This window comes from Mesoplodon densirostris, chromosome X (assembly GCF_025265405.1).
Source record: "Mesoplodon densirostris isolate mMesDen1 chromosome X, mMesDen1 primary haplotype, whole genome shotgun sequence".
NCBI lineage: Eukaryota > Metazoa > Chordata > Mammalia > Artiodactyla > Ziphiidae > Mesoplodon > Mesoplodon densirostris.
This window is the reverse complement of record NC_082681.1, coordinates 55,416,616-55,434,208: the sequence shown is the minus strand read 5'-3', so window position 1 is coordinate 55,434,208 and position 17,593 is coordinate 55,416,616. Positions and strand designations below refer to the sequence as shown.

Sequence of the window (17,593 nt, the reverse complement as noted above, 5' to 3'; positions counted from 1 at the left end):
TATTTGACAGCATAGTGTGTTTTAATGACCTGCTTTTGACCACCTTTATTTTTTAACGCTCTAGGTTATTGAAGCTTTCATATCTCTGATCAAATAGTATATTTGTTCATTTCATAAATACTTACGTGTATATTATTTGCAAAGGAATCATACTCTGGGGCTGTTGGTGATATCAAAATGATCGTGAGATAGTTCTTGCTTGAATGTGTTTAAAATCTAGAAGGGAAGGAAAGACATATACACAAATACTCTATAAAACAAAGATGAATATGAGAAGTGCTACAGGAAAAGATAACGGACTGTGGTTTAGATGAGAGAGGAAGAACCTTTGAATGGATAGATAAGAGGAGGCCAACAGGGTGAAGCATGAGAATAGGATTTTTACTGACATGGAAAAGGGGTATGCTGTCCAGAGAGCAGACAATATGAGAAGGCACAGTGGCGGAATGTGTTAGGATGGTGAAAGAGTCATTGACTATCAGGCTGAAGTAGTAAGGTAGCCATTTCAGAGACTTCAGTGTCATGCTAAGCAGTCTGATCTTGATGAGGTAGGTGGCAGGGCATCATTGAAGGACTAGAATGGGCAGAACCTGGCACCAGTGAAGAACAGGAGAGGAGGAACAAAAATGTCTCCAAGACTTTAATTCGAACGGATTAGCTTTGTTGGTTAGTAACTATTGTCTACTTTTAGAAGAAGTTGAAAAGTGAAAGAAAGGAGGAAGGGTCAAGTAAACTTTTTTGAAAGTGAGGTTGACGTATGTGGAGAAGTACATTTTTCCTCTTGGATAAGAAGAGTAGGCCATAAATCTTATATTTGAAACTGCACTATAGTAATTCTGCTTCTCTATAACTCCGAGGACTTTCAGTAAGGACTCAAAAGCATATACGTTTCCCAAGTTTATTACAAATCATATAAACCATTAGTGTCCGTTGAAGGAGAAAAAAAGTGTGTCTACAAAACCCAGAAAGTCGTTTGTGTAATATTGTTCAGTGGTCATCTCTGCCGGTCTGGTATTGTTGATCACATCCTCAACATATTTCTTGAATTTAATGAAGTTAATGAAATTTCTTTAATTCCTTTAATATAATGAATATTACAGTTGTTGCTGTTGTCTTGTTGGAAGAGAACAATCATAAGGGTACCTATAGCTCCTCTAGTCTCAGCCAAGTATGTATTATACTCAGTTCTATTTGTTTGTTTCCTACGTCTGGGCTTTTGGTAAATCCTTTCATATTTTTCTTTTACGATATCACCAACTTCTTTCTTCCTATCCATTTCAAGAGCAACACCTCTCTGTTGTATTTTGCTTATTTCTGCTTTCGTGTAGTCTTCCTGACATTGTATTCGAAAGACTTGCCAGAAGTCCTCTTCCTATCTTTCTGTTTGGACTGCGGCAATCCCCATTCTCAAGTTATTTTGACTAATTCTTTTTCTTTCCCTATGAAATTTAGACTCAGAGTTTGCAACTCAACAAGTTTTTAAGTACATTCTGCCTGCTTGCATCCCCCTTTCATTTCCTTCTAGTTCTCATGTGTCCAGAAATATTTTCTTTTGAGCCATTTTTATTCCTTTCTAATAATCCTGTCTCTGTGTATGATTTCATGCTGCATCATATGCCTGGAAATCTCACCTGCCCTCTCCTCTAAGACAACTGACTATTATTTGTCAAATCACTGTTCAGAATCCATTTCCTTAATTTTTTTAATGTTTTACTACTAAAGCCTTAGAACAAAATACTTGTGAATTTAGTTTGCAAGAAAAAACAGAATGTGGTGTGAAAGATCAAGCCACTTAACTTCTTATTTATAGTTAAATACTTTTCCTTGGTGTCTAACTTGTCTTTTTTGCTTAATACAGATTTCAGTCCTGTTTGAATCACATTCTGTCACCTCCAGTACTGTGTTTATAGCAAGCATATCTATATTCACAACCAACCACAAAAATAAAAATAGATCAACACTATATATTAATTCATTTTCCATGATTTTGGACTATCTCCTTGTGAAATGATTGCCTACAAAAAGAAAAAAAGTACCTGTCTTTTTAAACTGGTGTGAAACTAATTCAGTTAATAATTGAGTTATATAACTCATTTCAAGAATAATTGTATGATTACTAATATCTTCGTTTTTGTTTTTTCTTATACTTTTGAAAATTCTCTCTTTATTTTTTAATTTTTTTTGAAGTACAGTTGATTAACAATATTGTGTTAGTTTCAGGTGTACAGCAAAGTGATTCAGTTATATATATCTATATCTTTTTTCAGGTTCTTTTCCATTATAGGTTATTACAAGCTATTGAATATAGTTCCCTGTGCTATATAGTAAATCCTTGTTGCCTATGTATTGTATATATAATAGTGTGTATCTATTAATCCCATACTCCTCTTCTATCCCTCCCCCTTCTGTGTTTTTTGATTATTAAAACCCAAGTACCTATTTTGATAGAATAAGGATCTTTTCTGTCTGCTCTAGCAAATAAATGTATTTCAGCTCAGTGCTAAAGTTATAGACCTCAAGTTAACTGACAAAGAAAAAAAAATTACCTTGAAGTGAAAACAAAACTGAAAGTAAGAAATATGTGGGATTCATGGAAAAACGTATTTTATAAATTGCCTTCATTCCTTGTTAAGCTAACCTTCTAAAATTGTGTGCGTCTTGGACGATGCAAAGCTATGGTATAAACTTAGCATATTTTCCTAGAGCTCAGTAACTCAAAGATATTGGGAGAAAACACATCATTTTACATTAACACAGATATATATTATGGAGTGGAATGCAAAATTCACATGAATTTTTAAAATAAAACAGATGACTTCAAAGAAATTTCACACTTGCCGCAGATCCCTTGGGGAGTGTGTTCAATTTTCTCTTCCCTTAGGGGTTCTTGGGTGGGAAATGTTTATGAAGCATTGCCTAAAGAATTGGAGAGTGGTTTGGTTTTGCTTTGGTTTCACTTATTTATTTATCTATTTAGTTATTATTGCAGGGAATGCAGGAGGCAAGCCGCTCCTATGAAGTTCAGAATCAAACAGTACAATGGAATTTTATTACCAGTGGAATTCATAAAATAATATTTCTCTCGTCATTTTCTTCGAAGTTAAATTATAAATCTGCAGGTCCTCTCATTCCTGTTTGACATACCAATGAGTCTGTAGAGAGAAAAAAATTGGTTGCTATAGAGAATCTAATGCCGTTAAAATATTGAAAATATATTTGATAAACCACCATTACCTTTTCCCCAATGAATAATTTTAAAGATTATATATGTATATATAATTATATATAATAGATATATAGATCTGTATTGTATAAAGCATTGCTGGTTTACGAGACCTAGTTTGTAAATCCTTCATTGTTTTTCCCCACCCTGTGGCTATCACTTTAACTTTCGGCTTTGAGGATTTTTACAGTTTGATGTAAAACCTCTAGTGTTTTATAGGACAGCTCCAGGAATTAAACCAAAAGGGTTAGTAAAGTTTAATTAAAACTATTCCATTTAGCAGGAGAAAATTATATTAATGTATTTGAAGGTACTATTAATCCTAAGGTTTTGCATACCTCCAAAATGGGTCTCACTTCAGTTAAATTACTGCCATCCTACAAAATAAAAGTTGGTTAAGTTTTCTATAAGCAGTGTTAATTTCTTATGATTTAAATCAACTATTATAAATTTTAATGACCAACCATACCTTTTGATAATCTGCCATCTTTCCATGCTATATTAGTAACTCTGATTAGCTATTTACCCACTCTGACTTTTTCACAGGTTTAATCATGATGAAAGTTTAGATTAGAGGAAATATTGTAGGGGAAAATCTATGAGATAAAGGAAAAGAAAAAAGTAAAATCATAGCAGAGTTTTAAAAAAGTTGAGGTAATGCAAAAAACCAAAACAACATTTTCTGAAACTCCAGAGCTGGCAGAAGCTTTAGAGATCATCTCGTCCCTGCTAAAAGAGACCCATGATGGCATTTAGTCCAAATTCATCATTTTACAGTTGAAGAAACTGAGGCTCAGAATGATGAAGGAATTGCCCACGATCACACAGTCAATGAAGGTTTGCAGACCTTTGTCTATTGTTTTATTACATACATTTCAGCTCCACTTTTCTTTCCTTTGTGGTCTAAAATATACAACAGAGATTCATGCTCATATATTGGAAAACGTAGAAAATCAACGCTGACCAAATAAAAGATTTACTGGAGTATGAATGCCACTTCCTCTATATAGTACTCCAGTCTCTCTATCCCCATTTTGACAGAAATACCCTTTCCTTTCTCTGAGTCACAGCAGTACTTTAGCTTTATTAGTAATACAGCACCTGCCACATTTGCATTTTTTTATTTCATTGTATGTTTCTCTCTGTACCTCCTAGGTTGAGTACCTCAGTGGCAAGGAATATGCCCCATTTGTCCCAACAGACTCAGTGCTAGCCCAGCATCTCAGAGAGAAGTAAATGCACAGTAAATGTTTATTACATTGAATCATTGCATATCCTTTTAGTACAGCAGGCGTATTTCAAAATAAGGCATTATGGGAAGTTGACAAGTTGAGAATAGTAACCTGAAAATTACTGTTTACTGTAAATACCAGAGGAGAAACAAGATAAGTTAGAATAAAGAAGACACCATGACTTAACAATATTTCCTGGTCCATGTTTTACTTCTTTCATGGAGAAAGTTAAAATTGGAAACAATCAAGCCCTTAGTGGATAATATCTAAACTTGCGGAGACTGCCAAACCATAAAGGTTTATGGTGAACAGTAAGGATTAAAAGTCTCATAGGAGGGCTTCTCTGGTGGTGCAGTGGTTAAGAGTCTGCCTGCCGATGCAGGGCACATGGGTTCATGCCCCGGTCCGGGAAGATCCCACATGCTGTGGAGTGGCTAGGCCCGTGAGCCATGGCCGCTGAGCCTGCGCATCCGGAGCCTGTGCTCCACAATGGGAGAGGCCACAACAGTGAGAGTCCCATGTACCACAAAAATAAATAAATATAAATATAAAAGTCTCATAGGAACTAATGGCAGCCAACTGTCTTAACGTAATATCTAACTGCTAAAACATCTTTTATTCTAATGACTGAACAAAAAAAAATTACTTTTATGCTGTCTACTGTTTTATTGAAAAATCTTTTGAGTTATGGGACAAAATCCTACTGTTTTTAGAGCATTCAATGCACAGTAACTCATAGGACCCAAGATGTGAGAAAGTATGAAACCATAGGATGTCCTAGCAGATTTCAACTTTGTGTTTTGGAACAATAAATGCTGAAGAAGGTTTGGAAAAAAGGGAATCCTCTTGCACTGTTGGTGGGAAGGTAAATTGGTACAGCCACTATGGAGAACAGTATGGAGGTTCCTTAAAAAACTAAAAATAGAACTACCATATGACCCAGCAATCCCACTACTGGGATACAGCAATCCCAGAGAAAACCATAATTCAAAAGGATGCATGCACTCCAGTCTTCATTGCAGCACTACTTACGACAGCCAGGACATGGAACAACTTAAATGTCCATCAACAGAGGAATGGACAAAGAAGATGTGGTACATATATACACAATGGAATATTACTCGGCCATAAAAAGGAACAAAATTGGGTCATTTGTAGAGACGTGGATGGACCTAAAGACTGTCATACAGAGTGAAGTAAGTCAGAAAGAGAAAAACAAATATCGTATATTAATGCATATTATGTGGAATCTAAAAAAAATGGTATAGATGATCTTATTTGCAAAGCAGAAATAGAGGTACAGACATAGAGAACAAATGCATGGATACCAAGGTGGAAGGGGGGGATGGGATGAATTGGGATTGACATATATACACTATTGATACTATGTATAAAATAGATAACTTTTGAGAACCTACTGTAAAGTACAGAGAACTCTACTCAGTGCTCTGAGGTGACCTAAAGGGGAAGGAAATCCAAAAAAGAGGAGATATATGTATACATATAGCTGATTCACCTTGCTGTACAGTACAAACTAACACAGCATTGTAAAGCAACTATACTGTAATAAAAATTAAAAAAAAAAAAAAAAACTTTTGTTTTGGTCTAACTTTTTAGAAGCACAGAATGATAATAAACCAATGTTAACAGAATGTCAGTGGAATTGACCTTACTTAGATGTTAGCAGTCTGAATAAAACTGAGTATATATTGTACCACTATATCATTTTAATAAAAAAGTTAAATTGTTTGTTTAGCTTTTTTTGGACCTTTCCTACACTATTTCAAATAAATAATTTTGCTGAATGAATTACATTCTATCATATTGACACCATAAAAATCTTATAAAAATTGAGAGGAATATTAAGTTTTAGGGAGTCTAATTCATACATTTTCCAGTTTGATATACTTTCTTCCTTACTCTCAACAGGTCACCCCAACTTTTTTTTTGAGGCTTAAATTATTATTTTTTTTTTATTAATTAATTTATTTATTTTGGCTGTGTTGGGTCTTCGTTTCTGTTCGAGGGCTTTCTCTAGTTGCGGCTAGCGGGGGCCATTCTTCATCGCGGTGCATAGGCCTCTCACTATCGCAGCCTCTCTTGTTGCAGAGCACAGGCTCCAGACGCGCAGGCTCAGCGGCCATGGCTCACGGGCCTAGTTGCTCCGTAGCATGCGGGATCGTCCCAGACCAGGGCTCGAACCCATGTCCCCTGCATTGGCAGGCAGATTCTCAACCACTGCGCCACCAGAGAAGGCTGGAGAGCCTTAATTTTTTTTTCCATATCCCCTCCCTCCTGTGCCTCCCCCCCACCCTCCCCACCCCACCCCACCCCTCCCCTCCAGGCGGCCACAAAGCACTGAGCTGATCTCCCCGCGCCACGCGGCTGCCTCCCACCAGCCATCTACCCCACGCCCGGTAGTGTATATATGTACACACCACTCCCCCGCTCTGTCACAGATTACCCTTCCCCGTCTCCATATCCCCAAGTCCATTCTCTAGTAGGTTGGTGTCTTTATACCTGTCCTGCCCCTATGCTCCTCATGACATTTTTTTTCTTAAATTCCATACATATGTGTCAGCACACAGCACCTGTCTTTCTCCTTCTGACTTACCTCACTCTGCACGACAGACTCCAGGTCCATCCACCTCACCACAAAGAGCTCAATCTCGTTTCTCCCCATGGCTGAGCAATACTCCATTGTATACATATGCCACATCCTCTCCATCCACTCATCCAATGATGGACACCTAGGGTGCCTCCATCTCCGGACCACTGTAAATAGGGCTGCCATGAACATTCTGGTACATAACTCCCCCTGAACCATGGTTCTCTCAGTGTACATGCCCAGCACTGGGACCGCTGGGTCACATGGCAGCCCTATCTGTAGTCTTCCAAGGAACCACCATACTGTTCTCCACAGTGGCTGTATCAATTGACATTCCCACCAGCAGTGCAAGAGTGTTCCCTTTCTTCCACACCCTCTCCAGCATTTATTGTTTCTAGATTTTTTGATGATGGCCATTCTAACTGGTGTGAGATGATATCTCATTGTAGTTTTGATTTGCATTTCTCTAATGATTAATGATGTTGAACATTTTTTCATGTGTTTGTTGGCAGTCTGTATATCTTCTGTGGAGAAATGTCTATTTAGGTCTTCTGCCCATTTTTGGATCAGGTTGTTTGTTTTTTTGTTATTGAGCTGCATGAGCTGCTTATAAATTTTGGAGATTAATCCTTTGTCAGTTGCTTCATTTGCAAATATTTTCTCCCATTCAGAGGGTTGTCTTTTGGTCTTGTTTATGGTTTCCTTTGCTGTGCAAAAGCTTTTAAGTTTCATTAGGTCCCATATGTTTATTTTTGTCTTTATTTCCATTTCTCTAGGAGGTGGGTCAAAAAGGATCTTGCTGTGATTTATGTCATACAGTGTTCTGCCTGTGTTTTCCTCTAAGAGTTTGATAGTTTGTGGCCTTACTTTTAGGTCTTTAATCCATTTTGAGCTTATTTTTGTGTATGGTGTTAGGGAGTGATCTAATCTCATACTTTTACATGTCCCTGTCCAGTTTTCCCAGCACCACTTATTGAAGAGACTGTCCTTTCTCCACTGTACATTCCTGCCTCCTTTATCAAAGGTAAGGTGACCATATGTGTGTGGGTTTATCTCTGGGCTTTCTATCCTGGTCCATTGATCTATCTTTCTGTTTTTGTGCCAGTACCATACTGTCTTGATTACTGTAGCTTTGTAATATAGTCTGAAGTCAGGGAGCCTGATTCCTCCAGCTCCATTTTTCGTTCTCAAGATTGCTTTGGCTATTCGGGGTCTTTTGTGCTTCCATACAAATTGTGAAATTTTTTGTTCTAGTTCTGTGAAAAATGCCAGTGGTAGTTTGATAGGGATTGCATTGAATCTGTAGATTGCTTTGGGTAGTAGAGTCGTTTTCACAATATTGATTCTTCCAATCCAGGAGCATGGTATATCTCTCCATCTATTTGTATCATCTTTAATTTCTTTCATCAGTGTCTTATAATTTTCTGCATACAGGTCTTTTGTCTCCTTAGGTAGGTTTATTCCCAGATAGTTTATTCTTTTTGCTGCAATCGTAAACGGGAGTGTTTTCTTGATTTCACGTTTAGATTTTTCATCATTAGTATATAGGGATGCCAGAGATTTCTGTGCATTAATTTTGTATCCGGCTACTTTACCAGATTCATTGATTAGCTCTAGTAGTTTTCTGGTAGCATCTTTAGGATTCTCTATGTATAGTATCATGTCATCTGCAAACAGTGACAGCTTTATTTCTTTTCTGATTTGGATTCCTTTTATTTCCTTTTCTTCTCTGATTGCTGTGGCTAAAACTTCCAAAACGGTGTTGAATAAGAGTGGTGAGAGTGGGCAACCTTGTCTTGTTCCTGATCTTACTGGAAATGGTTTCAGTTTTTCACCATTGAGGACGATGTTGGCTGTGGGTTTGTCATATATGGCCTTTATTATGTTGAGGAAAGTTCTCTCTATGCCTACTTTCTGCAGGGTTTTTATCATAAATGGGTGTTGAATTTTGTCAAAAGTTTTCTCTGCATCAATTGAGATGATCATATGGTTTTTCTCCTTCAATTTGTTAATATGGTGTATCACGTTGATTGATTTGCATATATTGAAGAATCCTTGCATTCCTGGAATAAACCCCACTTGATCATGATGTATGGTCCTTTTAATGTGCTGTTGGATTCTGTTTACTAGTATTTTGTTGAGGATTTTTGCATCTATGTTCATCAGTGATATTGGCCTGTAGTTTTCTTTCTTTGTGACATCCTTGTCTGGTTTTGGTATCAAGGTGATGGTGGCCTCATAGAATGAGTTTGGGAGTGCTCCTCCCTCTGCTATATTTTGGAAGAGTTTGAGACAGATAGGTGTTAGCTCTTCTCTAAATGTTTGAGAGAATTCGCCTGTGAAGCCATCTGGTCCTGGGATTTTGTTTGTTAGCAGATTTTGAATGACAGTTTCAATTACAGTACTTGTGATTGGTCTGTTCATATTTTCTGTTTCTTCCTGATTCAGTCTTGGCAGGTTGTGCATTTCTAAGAATTTGTCCATTTCTTCCAGGTTGTCCATTTTATTGGCATAGCGTTGCTTGTAGTAATCTCGCATGATCTTTTGTATTTCTTCAGTGTCAGTTATTACTTCTCCTTTTTCATTTCTAATTCTATTGATTTGAGTCTTCTCCCTTTTTTTCTTGATGAGTCTGCCTAATGGTTTGTCAATGTTGTTTATCTTCTCAAAGTACCAGCTTTTAGTTTTATTGATCTTTGCTATTGTTTCCTTAATTTCTTTTTCATTTATTTCTTATCTGATTTTTATGATTTCTTTCCTTCTTTTCCCTCTTAGAACTGCTTTTGCTGCATCCCGTAGGTTTTGGGTCGTCGTGTCTCCATTGTCATTTGTTTCTAGGTATTTTTTAATTTCCTCTTTGATTTCTTCAGTGATCACTTCGTTATTAAGTAGTGTATTGTTTAGCCTCCATGTGTTTGTATTTTTTACAGATCTTTTCCTGTAATTGATATCTAGTCTCATAGCATTGTGGTCAGAAAAGATACCTGATACAATTTCAATTTTCTTAAATTTACCAAGGCTTGATTTGTGTTCCAAGATATGATCTATCCTGGAGAATGTTCCATGAGCACTTGAGAAAAATGTGTATTCTGTTGTTTTTGGATGGAGTGTCCGATAAATATGAATTAAATCCATCTTGTTTAATGTATCATTTAAAGCTTGTGTTTCCTTATTTATTTTCATTTTGGATGATCTGTCCATTGGTGAAAGTGGGGTGTTAAAGTCCCCTACTATGAATGTGTTACTGTCAATTTCCCCTTTTATGACTGTTAGTATTTGCCTTATGTATTGAGGTGCTCCTATGTTGGGTGCATAAATATTTACAATTGTTATATCTTCTTCTTGGATCGATCCCTTGGTCATTATGTAGTGTCCTTCTTTGTCTCTTCTAGTAGTCTTTATTTTAAAGTCTATTTTGTCTGATATGAGAATTGCTACTCCAGCTTTCTTTTGATTTCCATTTGCATGGAATATCTTTTTCCATCCCCTTACTTTCAGTCTGTATGTGTCTCTAGGTCTGAAGTGGGTCTCTTGTAGACAGCATATATATGGGTCTTGTTTTTGTATCCATTCAGCCAATCTGTGTCTTTTGGTGGGAGCATTTAGTCTATTTACATTTAAGGTAATTATCGATATGTATGTTCCTATTCCCATTTTCTTATTGTTTCGGGTTTGTTATTGTAAGTCTTTTCCTTCTGTTGTGTTTCTTGCCTAGAGAAGTTCCTTTAGCATTTGTTGTAAAGCTGGTTTGGTGGTGCTGAACTCTCTCAGCTTTTGCTTGTCTGTAAACCTTTTAATTTCTCCATCAAATCTGAATGAGATCCTGGCTGGGTAGAGTAATCTTGGTTGCAGGTTTTTCTCCTTCATCACTTTAAATATGTCCTGCCAGTCCCTTCTGGCTTGCAGAGTTTCTGCTGAAAGATCAGCTGTTAACCTTATGGGGATTCCCTTGTGTGTTATTTGTTGTTTTTCCCTTGCTTCTTTTTAATATGTTTTCTTTGTATTTAATTTTTGACAGTTTGATTAATGTGTGTCTTGGTGTATTTCTCCTTGGATTTATCCTGTATGGGACTCTCTGTGCCTCCTGGACTTGACTAACTATTTCCTTTCCCATATTAGGGAAGTTTTCAACTATAATCTCTTCAAATATTTTCTCAGTCCCTTTCTTTTTCTCTTCTTCTTCTGGAACCCCTATAATTCTAATGTTGGTGTGTTTAATGTTGTCCCAGAGGTCTCTGAGACTGTCTTCAGTTCTTTTCATTCTTTTTTCTTTCTTCTGCTCTGCAGCAGTTATTTCCACTATTTTATCTTCCACGTCACTTATCCGTTCTTCTGCCTCAGTTATTCTGCTATTGTTCCCATCTAGAGTATTTTTCATTTCATTTATTGTGTTTTTAATCATTGCTTGATTCATCTTTATTTCTTCTTGGTCCTTGTTAACTGTTTCTTGCATTTTGTCTATTCTATTTCCAAGATTTTGGATCATCTTTACTATCATTTTTGTGAATTCTTTTTCAGGTAGACTGCCTATTTCCTCTTCATTGGTTAGGTCTGGTGGGTTTTTATCTTGCTTCTTCTCCTGCTATGTGTTTTTCTGTCTTCTCATTTTTCTTATCTTACTGTGTTTGGGGTCTCCTTTTTGCAGGCTGAAGATTCGTAGTTCCCGTTGTTTTTGGTGTCTGTTCCCAGTGGCTAAGGTTGGTTCAGTGGGTTGTGTAGGCTTCCTGGTGGAGGGGACTAGTGCCTGTGTTCTGGTGGATGAGGCTGGATCTTGTCTTTCTGGTGGACAGGTCCACGTCTGGTGGTTTGTTTTTGGGTGTCTGTGGACTTTTTATGATCTTAGGCAGCCTCTCTGCTAATGGGTGGCATTGTGTTCCTGTCTTGCTAGTTGTTTGGCATAGGGTGTCCAGCACTGTAGCTTTCTGGTCGTTGAGTGAAGCTGGGTGCTGGTGTTGAGATGGAGATCTCTGGAAGATTTTCGCTGTTTGATAGTATGTGGAGCTGGGAGGTCTCTTGTGGACCAGTGTCCTGAAGTTGGCTCTCCCACCTCAGAGGCACAGCACTGACTCCTGGCTCCTCAATTTGGGATGATTTGTTGTCTATTCATGTATTCCACAGATGCAGGGTACATCAAGTTGATTGTGGAGCTTTAATCCGCTGCTTCTGAGGCTGCTGGGAGAGATTTCCCTTTCTCTTCTTTGTTCTCACAGCTCGCGGGTCTCAGCTTTGGATTTGGTCCCGCCTCTCCATGTAGGTCGCTGAAGGGCATCTGTTCTTTGCTCAGACAGGACAGGGTTAAACGAGCAGTCGCTTCGGGGACTCTGGCTCACTCAGGCCGGGAGGGAGGGAAGGGCACCGAGTGCAGTGCGAGCCTGCGGCAGCAGAGGCCAGCATGACGTTGCACCAGCCTGAGGCGTGTCATGCGTTCTCCAGGGGAAGCCGTCCCTGGATCCCAGGACCCAAGCAGTGACGGGCTGAACAGGCTCCTGGAAGGGGGGCATGGACAGTGACCTGCGCTCGCACACAGGCCTTGTGGCGGCGGCAGCAGCCCCAGCGTCCCACGCCTGTCTCTGGCGTCCGCGCTTTCAGCCGCGGCTCGCTCCCGTCTCTGGAGCTCCTTTAAGCAGCGCTCTTAATCCCCTCTCCTCGCACACCAGGAAACAAAGAGGGAAGAAAAAGTCTCTTGCCTCTACGGCAGGTCCAGACTTTTTCCCAGACTCCCTCCCGGCTAGCTGTGGCGCATTAGCCCCTTCAGGCTGTGTTCACGCCGCCAGCGCCAGTCCTCTCCCTGCGCTCTGACCGAAGCCCGAGCCTCAGCTCTCAGCCCTGCCTGCCCCGGTGGGTGAGCAGACAAGCCTCTCGGGCTGGTGAGTGCCGGTTGGCACCGATCCTCTGTGCGGGAATCTCTCCGCTTTGCCCTACCCAGGTACGTGGGGAGTTTCTTGCCTTTTGGGAGGTCTGAGGTCTTCTGCCAGCGTTCAGTAGGTGTTCTGTAGGAGTTGTTCCACGTGTAGCTGTCTTTCTGGTGTATCTGTAGGGAGGAAGGTGATCTCCGTGTCTTACTCTTCCACCATCTTGTTTTTGTCTTAAATTATTTTTATTATGGAAATTTTCAAACCTATACAGAATTACAGGGAAAAATATAATGAACCCTAGTGTACCTAGTATTCAGTGTCCATATTATAAAACATTTTGTTAGTCTTATTTCCCCATCCCTACTACTACTACTACTACTACTACTACTACTGGTGACAGTGATAGTGTTTTTGCAGGTATATTTCAGCCTTTAAAGAAAATCCCAATCTATTATCTAACTAGACTTACTATTTTATTATGCACATTATATGCATAATATATATCTGACATATAAGGGCATATTTTTTAAAACACAAATCAATGCCATTACCATACCTAACATAATGAACAGTTTCTTATCATTATCTAATACCCAGTCCAAGTTTCCTTGATTATTTCAAAAGTGTTTTTTAGAGTTAGTTTATTTGAATCAGGGTGCAAACAAAATGTGCACATCACATTTGGTTTTTATATTTTTAACTTTTAATTTATAATTGTCTCTCCTTTTTTGTTAAAAAATGCTGTTGTTTATTGTATAAACCAAGTTAATTATCGTGAAGAATGTGCTGGATTCTGAATGTGGCTTATTGGTTTCTTCTGGTGTTTAAGTTTTTTGCTAGCCTCCTTATTTCTTGTACATGAGAAATTACAACTGGGGGCTTGATTAGATCTGGGTTTCTTTGTTTTATTCTTCTTTTCTTTCTTTCTTTCATTTTTTTTTGAAGCAAGTGCTTTGTACTTTTTGTTGCATCATATGAGGAGACGTAATATTGGATGTTCCACTTTCAGATGGTGTCAGCCTGATTTCTTCCTTATAAAGTTCCTTATCAAATTTCACCTCGTGGTCTTAGCACCTACGATGATTATTGCCCTGATCCATTATTTTATTAGAGGTTGCAGAATGGTGACTTTCTAATTTTACTATACTTTCTGCATTTATTGGCTAGAAATGTTGTGTAAAAGACTTTCCTCAGCAACTATTGGCTTTGCTGAAATATAGCTCATACAGGAAAGTTAGGCTAAATGCTCAACTTATTCCCTTTATTTGTCAGTTTTTAAAGTAATGGGTTGGTGATATAGCCATTTCCAGTAATGAAAATGAGGTTTCTTTTTCAGTATGGTTTTTCAAATATTTGCTATATTTTCATCAGATACTATTATTATTCCTTTTTTTAACATCTTTATTGGAGTATAATTGCTTTACAATGGTGTGTTAGTTTCTGCTGTATAACAAAGTGAATCAGCTATATGTATACCTATATCCCCATATCCTCTTCCTCTTGTGTCTCCCTCCCTCTCACCATCTCTATCCCACCCCTCCAGGTGGTCACACAGCACCGAGTTGATCTCTCTGTGCTATGTGGCTGCTTCCCACTAAATATCTATTTTACATTTGGTAGTGTATATATGTCAATGCTACTCTCTCACTTCATCCCAGCTTACCCTTCCCCCTCCCCGTGTCCTCAAATCCATTCTCTACGTCTGTGTCTTTATTCCTGTCCTGCCCCTAGGTTCTTCAGAACCTTTTTTTTTTTTTTAGGTTCCATATATATGTGTTAACATATGTTATTTGTTTTTCTCTTTCTGACTTACTTCACTCTATATGACAGACTCTCAGTCCATCCACCTCACTACAAATAACTCAATTTTGTTCCTTTTTATGGCTGAGTAATATTCCATGTATATATGTGCCACATCTTCTTTATTCATTCATCTGTCAATGGACACTTAGGTCCAATTTTTTTTTTAAACAAAGTGAATTTGTTTAAAATAGTACAAACCACAAGAGGTCCAACACATGCATAGAAAATATGTTTTCAACCTGAAATGTCAAAAGGACTTAGGAGAGAGAGTCATGTTTTCTTACCGGTCAGTAATCTAGTCATTACCAACCAGTGTTTTTAATTCATAACATATAAATCCTGTAATTAATTTTCATTTCTACAGGAAACTATTGAAAACATTCATATCTTCAGGGAACAGTGAAAGGAAGCAGAGACCATGGCCATTTGTACTTGAGTAAAATGCTTCAATATAAATCAGCTATTTTTTATAGACGTATAGGCATTTGTTAGGGTACCTTAGCTTTTGCATCCCAGAATCTCTTTCTGCGAGAGAACTGTATGCATAGCTCATCTGTCCCACACCCACTCCATGGCCCAGCCTGTCTCAGAGCCTAGGCTTCTGTGTTTTTCTAAACTGAAATTCCCCCCTCTTCTCTCAGCCCTTTTGAACCTAATATATGTATCTTTTGATGGCCCTCTATGAAGCCTTCCCCAACTGCTTTGGCTTTCAGGCGTCTCTCACTTCCCCTCTTCTACCATAGTACTTAGTTGAGCTTCTTAGTTTCGTGCTTGATCCTATACTCTTTTGCATTACAATACCCTACACTCTTTTGCATCATGGCATCCTGGCATGATGCTTTCTGAAATAATGTATGTTATCATAGTTTGCTTTCTCAAGGGAGAATCTAACACAGTATTGGCATAGTAAATTCAGCTCAGTGAATGATTTTGAAACCTCCACCTGATCTTAGCTGCCATCTTTATTTAACCCCAGTGAAACTTTCTGGGTACTTAAAATAGCTAAAATATATCTGCAGTTACTTAATTTCAACTTCTTACACATTGAGCCCAGGTCTTCAAAATGTTTTCTTTAAAAGTAGCTGTTTAAGGCAAAACTAATCTGTCAATAGGATGTTAGAAATCATTATAAATGGTTAGTTTTGGAGTGGGTTAATGGCTGGAAGGGAACATGTGAAGGCCTCTGGGGTGCTGGTCACATTCTGTTTCTTGATCTGGATCCTGGTGACATGGGTGTGTTCAGTTTGTGAAAATTCAGCTAGTCACCTGTGTGCACCAGGGATATATGCTTCAACAAAGCTTTTTTTTTTTTTTTTTTTTTTTGGTACATGGGCCTCTCAGTGTTGTGGCCTCTCCCGTTGCGGAGCACAGGCTCCGGATGTGCAGGCTCAGCAGCCGTGGCTCACGGGCCCAGCTGCTCCACGACATGTGGGATCTTCCCGGACCGGGGCACGAACCCGTGTCCCCTGCATTGGCAGGCAGACTCTCAACCACTGCACCACCAGGGAAGCCCAACGAAGCATTTTTTAATAGGTGTTCATTTGTATTTTTTAAATGTGTAATGAATGATGAAAAGTGAGAAAGGTATTACATTTTAATTCAAAAGGTCCTTGTGTTTTTACTTGTGCTTAGTTATAATGATCACATGTGTTGTATAAATAACTGCTGTCAGAGTTGATCTGATGTTATTGTAAATAATTACTGTTTTTCAACAAGTTGTATGTCACTTAAAGATTTTGTCAAAGTGTCTTTTAGTCTGAGAGTGGATGGGTACACTCTCGTATTAAAAAGGAAAAAAAAAAGTTAAAAAAATCACCAAGCACATTATATGCCATGTAAACATTCAGGGTGAATGTTTCTTTTCCATAGCTGTTGTCAATATTATGCTGTCTTGTATATCATTGAGTCCTAACATGTCCTCAGCACATCCTGAGGTAAAATTTTCACCAAGAGCCTGTCACTGCTGTCATTGTTATCATTGTGTCTTTGCTTCAATGTCAGGAAAGAGGATATGTGGGAATATTGCTTGTTTAATCTCCTTGTGGATACAGTCTTGTTAGGTGAAAAATGAATATTCATAGAGCAAATGTTAAAATGTGATTGACTCCTGAAGTAAAACACGGAGACATATTTGATGCAAGAGGTTTAGGGACTGATGTTAAGTAGTAATGTCAAGGTAGAGAGGGGAGAGTAAGGGAAGAGGGAAGAGTGAAAGAAATGAAGAAAAAACCAGCTCTCTGCCACCACGGCAGAATCATAGGAAGAGGTGGCTCCTGTCCTGAGTGGAGATTCCCTTGTACCACCAGGGGAAATTGGTAGAATCTGGTAATCAACTTGGTTACTGTCACTGCAGTTTTTACCACTACCAGTTCTTTTGATGGATTCATCAATAAGGATGAATCTGGTTTAGGGATATTAGGGTTGGTGATTTTGGAAGAAGAAAGAACAGTATCAGATCTACCTAATAAGCTGCCCCCATTCTCCATTTTTTACACGTTTCAAACGTGGCTTGAACACAGGGGACTACATGGCTGGGGTGATTTCTTGAATTTAACTGGGTCTTTTTCTGGAATTGGGATTCTACAAGTTGATGAGGTAAATTATAGTAAATAGCAAATGTAATATTGACTTTTGCTAATTTTATATGACCCAAACTCCTTTAGAGTATTTCCACATAAAACAGTCAGAATGGAGCTGGCATTTCTATTAGAAGAGTCATTGAAATAGTGAGGGAAAAAAACCCTGACTCCTACTGGAAGCTAATAGCTCTGTGGCAAAGAATTCTGATAGGGTCATATCTGAAAGAGACGCATGCTAGAAATAATATGGCCAAGGATGAGAATCATAACATATATATTCTAATTTCAACTTT

At 38.4% G+C, this 17,593-nt stretch overlaps 1 protein-coding gene across 4 annotated transcripts in view; it reads left to right on the top strand.

The window, feature by feature from the left end:
* The window catches only part of DIAPH2 (diaphanous related formin 2), an 894,195-nt gene that overhangs the window by 471,119 nt on the left and 405,483 nt on the right, over positions 1-17,593 (top strand). The gene's annotated exons all lie outside the window — the stretch shown is intronic.